This window comes from Solanum verrucosum, unplaced genomic scaffold, assembly GCF_900185275.1.
Source record: "Solanum verrucosum unplaced genomic scaffold, falcon-dt-bn FXZP01000060.1, whole genome shotgun sequence".
Classification (NCBI taxonomy): domain Eukaryota; kingdom Viridiplantae; phylum Streptophyta; class Magnoliopsida; order Solanales; family Solanaceae; genus Solanum; species Solanum verrucosum.
Window position 1 is genome coordinate 5,014,990 of NW_026020129.1, and position 13,184 is coordinate 5,028,173.

Below are 13,184 nucleotides of genomic sequence, written 5' to 3' on the forward strand. Positions count from 1 at the left end.
CTTTTTATGAGTTGACTTATCCGAATTATGAACCCCTTAATGAAAATTCTAACTCTGCCACAACGGTCACAATTTACAAGTGAATTAAACCACAAACATTTTTGAGGAAACAGCCAAAGACAATAAGCAAACTCAATTGCAAGTCATATATAGATACATACAGGACTAGTTAGGAGTGACTAGTTGTTAACAACACCATATGTTGATAATGAGCTGTGAAACCTGCTCCAAAATATGTACTATCTTAATCATAGTAGCAATGTATCTTCTTATACCAAAGGAAAAATAAAGGTGATCACATAAAAGTCTTATTTAATTACGTGAGGTTGATTTTTCATTCTTAATTAATTCTTGGAGCTTAGTGCAAGCATTTACTTATAATTAGTTATGTCTTATAAGACTCACACATTACTTGACAGATTCATAATGTTTTCAAGTCTCTGATCTGTTTCTGACATGGAAACACATGGACTGTTAAAAGAATTAAACAAAATTAATTAATCAAAGACGTTGATTATTTAGATGCACTGAATAATTACAAAGATATAATACTATGTTGACACTTATAGGTTTTAAGAAATTAAACAGAACAAAACTGTTATATATATATATAATATTGTACTCCCTCCGTTTCATATTGTCTGGCCCTTGTCAGGGCCGCTCAAAGTAATTGAAGGCTTAAAGTGAAAATTCAATTAGAGACCTAAAATCTAAACAAACTTTATATGTATTTACTTAAAAAATATTTTTCTTAACTTTTAGATGTACATTTTTACTTAAAATTTCTTTATAGATGATTTCTTCAAACACATATTTTTCACAAAAATTATTAGCTTTAGATAAAATTTTATCAATTCAACAAGCAATTACTAAATGAATTGTTAACATAATTCTAAATATAAGTTGACAAACTTTAAATAAAAATAAGAGTTATAATCATAGAATTTGATTCAAGAAGTGGATAACTTGGTATATTTTACTTTAATATGTTTGTTGTATAGCTTAAAAATTTAACAAGAAATAAAAAAAGAATTTGTAATTTACTTTGTTTAGCACTTTTCGACTACTGATTCATATTTTTGACAAATTATTACTCTAACTAATCAAAGATTTGAAGAAGGAGAGTGCAAACAGATAAATAATATGAGTAATTTCTTCTGTGTGAATGGAGTTAAGGAGAACAAAATAATATAATTTTATGCAAAAAAAATAAAAAATTCTTCTGTTTGCGAATTTTTTTTCTCTATTACTACAAAAATATCAGAATGTGGTTGTGGAAATGGTGTCGTATATCATCCAATAATTAGTTTGGCTAGTGTTTCGAAAGAATCTAGTCATTTAGTTAGTTCATAACTATCTCCGGTCTTCTCAAATACCCTTCTCGTCGCTTCTAGCAAAGTTACGATCAGATTCATGGGAAAGTGATGAATGAATTATAGCTAAGTTCCTATATGTACATAATGGAAATTATTTCAATTGAGCAACCAATTTTCGAATCATTAAAATTCAAACTTATGCCATTAGAATCAAACTCTCAACTTTTTCTTTGAACATATATAATCCCCAATCGTAGTCCCAAAAATATCAAATGATGCTGATAAAAGTGGATAGTTTCATACATGGTCCATAACTTGTATGGTGGCTACGAAAGAAAGCCACAACAGTGTAAACTACGTAGATCCAATTGGTTAGGGCAAGTTTAGACTGCATCAATCTACAAATTCATTAGTTTTGATTCAAATTCAGAACACGCATATTAAAAATATTAACTAAATAAATACAATCAACAAAAATTACAATAAAATTTAAATTTTGAATCAATATAGTTGGAAAAACGGCTGAATTGTCTTTGTGCAGTGTCCCGACCGTACACGTGAAGTTGGCTTTTACTGAATTGTTGTTATGTTGTGAAGCAGACCAGTTTGAACAACACTCTACTTCCTTTTCAATCTCAGCCTTTTGTTTTTGTCATTCCTTTTTCACATACCTTCTTTTCATTGAATCTCTCACCCCATCTTTATTCCATTTCTTGGGTTGTGTGAATGTACACGTTCCCTTCACTTTGGTACCACTAGTCTGTGACAGTACACATACGCACACGCTTGCTCCTTTAGTTTTTTCCCTAAAAAAACAATTATTACAGACGTCTCAATCTAAAATAAGTTGGGATCGATTATATTTAAGATATACTAATAATAGTTTTGATACGAGATTAAAACCTATTCTCAACTTGCTAGTAGCTATCACTTATATGGATATTTTTGTCGTCTTATATTTAGTTAAGTCTGTATGGATGATACCAAGTATTTCAAGATCTTTTAAGACCACTTTCTTTCATGTAATTTTAGTTCTACCTTGTTCCTTTTTAACACCTTTACTTATTATAGTTTCCTGCATCTATAAGTCCACGTCAAGCATATCCAAATCATCTCAAACAACTTTCTCGCATTTTATATCCTCAATGTGTGTTGCTTGCACGTTCTACGAAGTGTGATCATTTCTAATTTATATAATCTGATATGACCGTGCACTTATTTTAGCATCGCACGGGACACTCATGTGGATCACCGCTCATCAATTATTACTACTATTAGAAGTAAATGTAGGAGAGATGGAAGGGTTAATATTTTATGGTAGATGGATTATATGGGCCCTTTGTCGTTGAACGTAACCAAAGGGCAATGATATTTTGTGTTGATATGTACGTATGAGTTTGCAAAGTCCAAAAAATATCCTAGTTAGAGTAGCTTATCTCGAAAAATAAACTAGACATTCGAAAAGTCACTTGTGTATAGATTGGTGATCATCACGTGATGAGGGACCAGAATGCTCAATCAAGAAGTGTCAACAATTACCAATGAGTGATCAAAATAAGATCTTTATGGTCGTATATATATTTATCGTGATGAGAAACCACTCTTAGTTCAAATCAATGTTTTAAAAGTTGGGGGCGTGAAGCGGGGTGGTTTACTTAGTATAGAATAAGACGTAGCCTCGAGACGTGAAGCGTAAGCCTTATGAATCTTTAAATTTGCAATTTACAATATAAATAATAATATAATAACATAAAATTATAAAAATACATCAATAGTTTGAAATAAGTGAAAATTTTATAAATGACATATATATAAGACTAATATTTTCAAGTTATGACAGTATAATAAACTTTTTTGTAACAATAAAAAATTTCAGTTTCTAACATTTTATTAAAAAAAAAAGATTTTTAAAATAATAGTAAAAAACATTTTATTTTTTTTAAAAAAAAAGGAAAAAATGGATATGTCATTAATTTGAATACATTAAGGATAATTAATAATGCCATAAATTTAGGGGATTCAAAACAAAATAGGAATATTAGTTTTCCTTTTTTATTCAATCAGTTAAAATTAATTAAAAAATAAAAATAAAATATATATATATATATATATATATTTGTTTTCCTTGTTTAGATCAAAGCAATTAAAATCCGTTCAAACATATTTCTTTTCTTTTGTTGGAAGGTTTCTCTCTCTTCTTAATATTTTCTCTGTAAACTGTCACTCTCATCTAATTCATATTCGTTTCATTTAATCTTTATTTTCTTGTAATGGACAACTTCTTATTATTATTAATAAAACATGGTGGTAGATGGGGTCCTTCAGGTTAGTGTTCTTTGCGATTTTTTATTTGTATTATAATGCAAACCAAATGTTTTAAAAAAATATGAACAGTGATCCTGGAAAAAGAAATATTCAGATTTTGTTTGTGTATAATAATTTAATTACGGAAAAGGGTCAAAATTGCCCCTGAACTATGCAAAATAGACCACTTATACCCTCCATTACATTTTGGATCAAAAATACCCCCGTCGTTATTCCAGGAGACCACAAATACCCTCAAGAGTTAACACCCCAAATTTTTAGTGACGTGGCAACCCACATGGGACTAATCCCTCCACCTAAGCGTTGCCAACTAAGATTTACTACAAAAGAACTTGACCTTTAGTGGCGACAAAGTCGCCACAAATACCCAAAATATTGCCACTAAAGGTTATGAGTGATTTTTAGTGGCGACTAAGGCTCCAACAACCATTCACTAGTAAAACCTATTTTTTCAACAAAAAAAATATGATAATTAATTTTATATTGCAACCTAATTTTCTAAAATAAATAACTTGCAATATCAATATTAAAAACATACAATATTATTACAAAAAATCATCAAAATTACTTCTCGATTTGAATCTCCTACTATATAATGCATCATTGTACATTTTATACATTTACATATGACAAAAAATAAAACATACAGTGTCTTCAAACTCCTACTTAATCGATATCATTTTTTAAAAAACAACAATGAAGAAAAAAAAACACAAAATTAGAATTTAATGTTAAAAACTTTTAGTGACGATTTTTTGGGCTTTTGTGGCTACTGTTGTCGCCGCTAAAGGTCTAGTTCTTTTGTAGTGAATCCTAGTTGGCAACGTTAGGTGGAAGGATTAGTCCCACGTGGCTTGCCACGTTAATAAAAATTTGGGGTGTTAACTCTTGAGGATATTTGTGGTCTCTTAGGATAACAACAGGCGGCATTTTTTATCTCAAAATGTAATGAAGGGTATAAGTGGTCTATTTCACATAGTTCAGGGGCAATTTTGACCCTTTTCCGTTTTAATTATGGCGTTTTTGGTATGAATATTCACTTTTGAAATTACATAAAATTTGTTTAAAATTGATATAGATTTTGGTTTGAACATATTTTTTTGTATGTTTCTGGTTAAAAAATTACATAAAATTTATTTGAATTTGGTATATTGGTTATACCATGTTGGTACGATTTTAAAATTATATTTGAATGAATTTTGTATACTATTTGTCTAATAAATGACAATTAATAGTTAGAAGAGGTATTGTTTTGATATTATAGTGGCATGATTCTGCTGTGAAAAAGTGACGATTTATGGCATGAAATAGGTATAATTTTGGCTAAAATAGGTATGAAAAGTGTGCATAATAATTGTATGAAATTTGTATACTAATTTCAGATTTTTTATTGTGTATAATAATTTGAATTATGACCTTTTTAAAAAAAATATATAATGTTATATTTTGGTATGAACATTGAATTTGTTCATTATTTGTCTAAGCCATTTTTTATTTTTTGGTATATTTCTGGTTAAAAAAATAGATAATTTTTTCTTTGGAATTGGAATACTAATACTTGCAGACATGTATGACAATCGATAATGTTTTTTGGTACAATTTCTAGATTGATTGAATTTTTTTTTGGCATTATATTGTAATGAATTTTGAGTATAACAATGTAATGAATTTGGTATACTATTTATTAAAGAAATGACAATTAATATTTCTAAGCTGGAATTATTTTGGTATTCTAGTGGCATGATATGAATAATTAATAACTTTTGGCATGAAATAGGTAAGAAATGTGTGAATAAGAATTGTATGAAATTTGTATACTGATATAACATATGTGTTTTTACTTTTATATTTTGTAATAACATATGAAATTATTTAAAAATAACATATGTATTTTTACTTTTGTATGAATTTTGTGTGCATAAAAATGGTATGAAATTTGTATACTGATACAACATATGTATAAAAGTTATTTGTACTTTTATATGATGTAATACTAACACAATAATTTATGATGAAATAGGAAAATATGCAATTCAAAAAAGTGTCGGAGCATAAATTATTGTCGCCTGGTTCAAAAAGAAATGTAGGGAGACCACAACTTGAACTCTGTAAATTGTTTGTTGATGTGAAATTCAAGAGGTCTAAGATTACGTGCAGTACATGTCGTCGGGAGGAACACAACATGAAGACATGTTCAAATTACTCTTATGAAAAAAGACATAATTTATTTTTATTTTGATTTGATTATTTTCTTGTGGCAAACTCATATTTTGATTTGTTTTGTGTTTTAAGTTAATGAATTATAATTTCAGAATATTTATTATGTGTGTTAATCATTTGTGTATTCAGTGTTTTTCAAATTTATACTCAAAAAATAGGTAATGTGGGTATGCGATTGATATCGACTGGAAAAATTAAGTCAAATCTTAGTATGAAATTGGTATACATTTGGTATCCAACTAACGTCCCAGCGGTTAAATTGGAAAAAAACAACATATAGTTGAGATTTCAACTGAAATACCCAACGTAAAACTAGTTAATATTGTATCCAATTTGTATAAATTTAGTATCGAATTGATATCTCATTGGAAAATTGAAAAAATCAACATGTAGTTGAGATTTCAACCAAATTAGACAATCTAAACAAATTAATGTTGTATTCAATTGGTATCCCACAGACATCCCACTTGAAAATGAAAAAAACAAACAAAATGTAACTGATATTTCAACCAAATTAGACATTCTAAAACAAGTTGATGTTGTATCCAATTTATATACACTTGGTATCCAAATTGAAATTTTAGAACAAAGGCAGAAAATAAAAATGTATGAAATTGGTATCCAACGGATATAAATTTGGGAAGAATAAATCTAACTGTAAAACAATGTTTATTATATATTGTTGTCAGAAATTGTAGCAAAAGAAATATACATCACCCAAAAATCAAAACCTGTAGTTAAAAGTATAAACTGCAATAATTAATACAAGTTCTATATAAGTTTCAGATTAATTAAATTATAAAATGAAATCAAATTTTCAAAATATAGAATTCTTAATTCTAAAAAAATCAGATTAAATAAAATAAAAAACAATATTCAAAATTTAAAATAGAAGAAACATCAAAAGATAGATTAAAGAGAGAGAAAATTACATATTACAATATACGGTGATAAATTTTGTTTTATTTTTAAATTAAAGGCCCCAATAGTCATTAATAAACAAAAAGTATTTGAACAGTAATTAATAATTATCTTGGGAATAATAAAATAATCAAAATAAGAATCAACTAATTAGGAGAATATCAAGGGAAAGATTTATCTTGTCAATTATAAATTAGTATATTTATGAAAAATATATTTTGAGAGTAACGTGAGGGTGGGGTGTGGGTTGACATGTGATAAGTTAAAAAATTCCTTAAAAGGTGTAATAGATAATTACAAATTGATTCTTTCTCATTAATATTATTTCTCTCACCTATTAATTATATAACATTATATAATATATAATATATAATATATAAGTAGTTAATTTATAAATTAAAACTAATGTGTTAATACTTGTAATTAAAATGTTATAAGTAGGAATATAAAAAAGGTAGATCTAAAAGTTGTAATATTAACTCTTAAATAGATGTGTGGTGTGATTTTTCCTTGAAATAATTACAAACATAATTAAGGAAACTCATAGAAAATAAAACTTCTAACGTGATTATACATGTATAAATAATCTAATATCTTAACTTTCTAATAATAAAAAAATCATTATTTCTAAAAATATTTTTTTTATCATACTATACAATTTACCCCACTAAAAGAAAATAATCAATAAAACTTAATAGTATTATAATAAAAATATCACTCCATTATGAATAAAATTACTTTCAAATAGCTAAATAAAATAGTAATAATTTTGAGACATATGACAAAACCATGAAGACCAATGATAAGTGAAAACGTAAAATTTCGCTATGTATTTTTAAAAGAAATATTACGTAATATATAATCACCTTCAAAATGTTACCGAATAGTAATTAAAGATGTGATACTACAATTTATTATTTGAGTTACTCTCAATCTTCTTATCTTTATAGATTAAAAAATTTATTAAGAATCATTCATTTATTCAAGAATTATAAAGGTCAACAATGTTAACTAAAGATTTTAACACTTAATTTGTGTAAGATCTATTAGGTGTGCCCCAGGTGTTGGGAGTGCTTAAGGCGTATAATCGGACGCTTAGGGAGTAAGTCTTATAGAACTAAGTCCCACACTTGAGTCTTGGGGCGTTTTTCTAGAGCCTCAAGGCGAGTCCCGACAGAGTCTTTTAAAACATTGGTTCAAATCTTGTATAGGGGTGTATCTTTTTTATTGTTTGATCAAATTAAACTGAAATAGATTCATTTAGCTATTTTTCACAATAATTAAAATTTGACGTGTGAATAAAATCAAAATAAAATAAGTGTGTTTGATGTTTTATCATTTAACTAATGTCATTTAGTATATAATAAATAATATTCTTGTTATATGAATTGTCCTAGGTTATTTCAATCAGATGGAACTTGTCACTCTTGACCTCCACGGCCCAAATTGAATTGTCCAACTTAGAACTATCACAATCCAAATTGAATTATGTATTAAAGTCCATTAAGAAACCTACATTTTAATTCTACTCTAATCATTAGCTCAAATATTTTAGATCCAATTAGAATTGGACCTGTTACAGGCAATGTATAGTTCAAACTCTGCATTATTAGCTCACAAAATCACAAAATATAAAAAGATGTTTCTTATACGCCACTCAATTCATGTTACAAAATAAAAGGGGATCTCAAAAGAAAATGTTACTCATTAAATAACTTTTCTTTTTCACTTCCACTACTAAATTATTCTTTTTTTTTTGTTCTCCTAGTTGAACTAGAAAAGCTTATTGGACTTTCCTGGTGTTACAATTGTATATATGTATATCTATTTTGAGAAATTGTTAGAAATTAAGATATAATTAATACTGTATCCATAAGGAGCAAAAGAGTGCAATTGTACTGGTATAATAAGTTAGAGAAACTACACTCGAAACTTGGGTTCGAATCTAGCTATATCCCTTTTTCTCAGCTCATATTTGAGCTAAGGTAATATTGGGGCACTTGAAGTATTCTGAGTTTGTCTATCTTAGGTGCTCTTAGTTAAAGTGTGCGACCTTCTCATCTAAAAGCTTAAACTATCAGAGAAAACACAATTTTATTAGTTAATTATATTTTCAATACTCTTGACACACATGTTGTGGCATTTGCATTAACGATTTTATGAATCTTCTTATACTCAACTAGATCAATAGATTTATGCAAATAAAGTTTATGTACATTATTACTATATAGAAGCGTGAAGCCAACCAAACGACCAAGGGCAATATTGTAAATATATGTTCATTTAAAGGGCAAATATTAATTATATTTACTGAAAGCAAGTTAAGTGGGTTAAAAGTCCAATCAGAACAATTATTTTATTATTATTATTATTGTTATTTATCTTTTTGGTGTTCCCGAGGACCAATTAGGACAACGACCAGCCAATTCTAGATAATAAAAAATTTAATATTTCTTCCGTCCACTTTTAATTGTTATAATTTTAATTTTTAGAGTCAAACTATAAGAATTTTGATTAATATTTTATAATGTATTTTTCATCATATTGATATACACAAATCTGTAATTTATAGTAGTTTTTGTATACTTTTTGACTATCTATTTTTTTTTAAATGTCTTATTAATATAATAATCTAACTTATCTTTGAAAATTAGTAAAATTGATTTTCAAAAAGCGCAACATGACGATTAAAAGGGGACGAAGAGAGTAATTCTTCTTTCTCCATACATATGGCAATTTTTTTTTTCCGGAACTCTGATATTATTATTTCATTTTATAAAATGTTTTCACAAACATAAAAATACAGATCCATTTAATAATTAAATATTCAACTTTGATTCTATAATGTAGCTTAAATTATACATATATTGAACTTCATGTGATAATGAAACATGCTACTTAGTTCCATTTTTTATGTGTGTGATAAATAAAAAATATTAATCTCTCCGTTTCAATTTGTTTGTTCAATTTTGACTTGGAATGAAGTTTAAGAAATTAAGAAAGATTTTTTAATCTTGTGGTTTTAAATTAAAAATGTGTGAAATATAGTAAATGTCTTTTAATCTTGTGATCTTAAATATATTATGTGGAGTTGGAACTAAGAAAAGAAAAGGAACATTACTTTTTAATAGATTATAAAGAAAAATATGACAGATTAATTGAAATGAATAGGATAGATTTCAAGATAATAATACATAATAATTCATGATTTTTATATAAGATATATAATTCAATCTAACAGACAAATTAACATTGAATCCTAATAAATTTGTGTCATTATAGTAAAAACTAAATAAATTAAATATTAGACTTGAGTGTTTTACAACTTAAAAAATGAATCTACCCATCCTTAATACCAATTATACTTAAAAAATATTATTGGGTTAATTTAATATTAATGAATAGGATAGATTTCAAGATAATAATACATAATAATTCATGATTTTTATATAAGATATATAATTCAATCTAACAGACAAATTAACATTGAATCCTAATAAATTTGTGTCATTATAGTAAAAACTAAATAAATTAAATATTAGACTTGAGTGTTTTACAACTTAAAAAATGAATCTACCCATCCTTAATACCAATTATACTTAAAAAATATTATTGGGTTAATTTAATATTTTTTATTCAATATTCAATATTCATATTGAAGTTCGATTAATTCTAATGTACGCCGAAATAGGGCACATTCGGATATAGTGGTCCCTACTAAGAATTTTTTTCATATTCAAAACTCAAAATTAAGATATTTAATTAAGGAAGGAGCAACTCAATGCAATGATGCACTATATTCTTTGATGGTAATTTCAACATTTTTTATACTAATTTTTTTATCAGAATCAATATTAATTAATATTGACCAAAATGCTATAGAAGTGCCTTTTAATATTTATTAAATAATGATTAATAATCGATTATATTGGGCCCGTATCACGGACCTTAAGAATCTATAGAAGTGTGAAGACAACCAACGACCAAGGGTATTTTGGTAATTTTCCACTATATCAATCTCTATAATAGACAAATTCAGGAAGTGAAATTGTTGGTGTGCTCAAATGCACATGTCCAATCAAATACATGTATTGATAGTATAAGTGCAAATGATCTTTACTTCTTAAGCAGTTTCTTGCCTATTTCTTTTTCCATCAAATTGAATTTTTAATTATAAGAAAAATTGTATATCTTGATTCATTTTTATGATGGGAGTTGCATATTTCTGAGAATTTCTTTTCTGAGAAGCACTGAGTTCATGAAAATATAATTTGGTTACTTTAGAGGTGATATTTGAATTAATTTAATTTAATTACTTCAGAGTTAATATATGAATTGTCGTAGTAGTAGTATTTGTAGCTATATCACATCTATATAAGTAATAAATCAACAGACTCCGCGCTAAAATACAAAAGTTGCTTCAAAAAAAAAAATTTATTGAAAAAACTTTAGTATGAATGAGACATAATTAAACCTCAAATAATTTGAGATTGCACTTGATCAATTTTGGTGTATATCTATTAGTAACTGATTTATAAATAGTTATATGAAAATGTAATTAATACTCCCATATGTATAATGTTCAATTTATAAAATAGTTAATATACAAATGTAATTAGTACTCCCATATGTATAATGTTCAATTTATAAATAGTTATATGCAAATGTAATTAGTATTCCCAAATGTACAATGTTCATCTACGTAAATATTTCACTTTAAAAACAACATTCAATATAATGACATTCACAAAATATATAGATAACACGTTTAACTGCTATATTATTTATTATTTTATATATAATGGTGTTTATATGCGATTGTCTCATTTATATTAATCAATTTTAGATCACGAATAAGACCACACGTTGGGCCCGTGCTTAGCACGGGCAATTCTTATCTAGTATACTATAAAAAGTACTCTTTCTAATGAGTTGTTCGATGTGTATTGTTTTTATTTTTATCAAAACAAGAAGCAAGGAAAATTTGGGACTCGGTGATTTAAGGACGAAGATTACAACGAAAACCAAATAGAATTGTGTAACTAGTCACTCCTTACTTAACCCTGAGGGGTAGCTCAGCTGGTAAAGGCCTGGGACAAAGTCCTTCAGGTCGCCGGTTCGAGCCCCAGTAGGGCCACTGGAGGCATTACAAACCGGCCGCGTCTCCAGGGCCCCGTGGAACTAACCGTGGTGGACCCGCCTTGAAACAGCGGGACCCGGTGGATACAGCTAGTCGGGTTCGCAAAGCGACGCCCGGAAACCACGGTAAAAAAAAAAAAAAAAAAAGTCACTCCTTACTTTTATGGCCCAAACTGAATTGTCCAACTTAGAACTAAATCCAAAATACAATTGTGTGTGGAAGTCCAATAAAAAACTCCATGTTATATTCTAAATCGTTAGCTCCAATATTTTATTGGGATAGTTTTAAATATACACAATAAAATAATTAGTTTACAACAAAATATAGCCATGTTTTATTGGTTGAAATGTGTAATCATAACATTTAAAAGATTAAGTTATTAGATAGAACACACTTTTATTATTTAATTATATTTTTAACACGCCCCCTCACATGCTACCTGATATTTTTCATGAGTCAAGCACGTGAAAATTCTTTTTTTGATATGAGTGGCGGTAAGATTCGATCTTAAGACCTATGTCTGCTCTGATACTATGTTGAAATGTGTGAGTATACACTTAAGCTTGCCAAAGGTCATAGAAAATATATACTGACTATACATTATGATACACTCAAAAAACTAAATATAACATAACTATACATGAAGTATACATTACAATAAAAATAAATAAAAAATACATGAAATATACATTGACTATTCAATCTCAATTAACTCGAAATCACCTCGAAAAGAGTCCTAAATTTTAGATATGAAATCTTTTCCATGATTCAAGTTCTTTGATATATAATTTTCTCGAAACAATTAACTTTTGCAGTACATCAAATTTTCAAGCAAAAGAAAAAACAGTGAAGAAGAAGACGAAGGAGGAGGAAGAAGGAAAAGGGAAAAGAAGCCATTAATGGCAAAATGGGATGGAAGAGGAAGAAAGTTAGAAGTCATTAATGGTGAACTGGGTAGAAAAAAGAAGAAAGAAGTTTTGGCTGATTTTAGTAATTTTGAAAATTTGGCTAAATTTTTTATAATGCAAATAGCCGAATGACTATTTCGCATAACTATATAGCATCTATAATTCAAACTTCGTGCAAAATCACAAAACATCCTGAAATATTTCCACCACGCTTATTTACATGGTATCAAATTAGGGTCCATCCCAATTATTCGCCCACCCTCCCATATTGAATTGTCTGCGCACCCAATGTTGAGCCCTCAACGTGAGGCGGAGTGTTGAAGAGTCCTGAAATAAAAAATTGTGAGACATAAA

General features: G+C 27.7%; 1 protein-coding gene across 1 annotated transcript in view; it reads right to left on the reverse strand.

Annotated features, from left to right (window-relative positions):
• LOC125826958 (acetylornithine deacetylase-like) overlaps positions 1–13,184 on the reverse strand; it is a 291,462-nt gene that overhangs the window by 121,912 nt on the left and 156,366 nt on the right. The gene's annotated exons all lie outside the window — the stretch shown is intronic.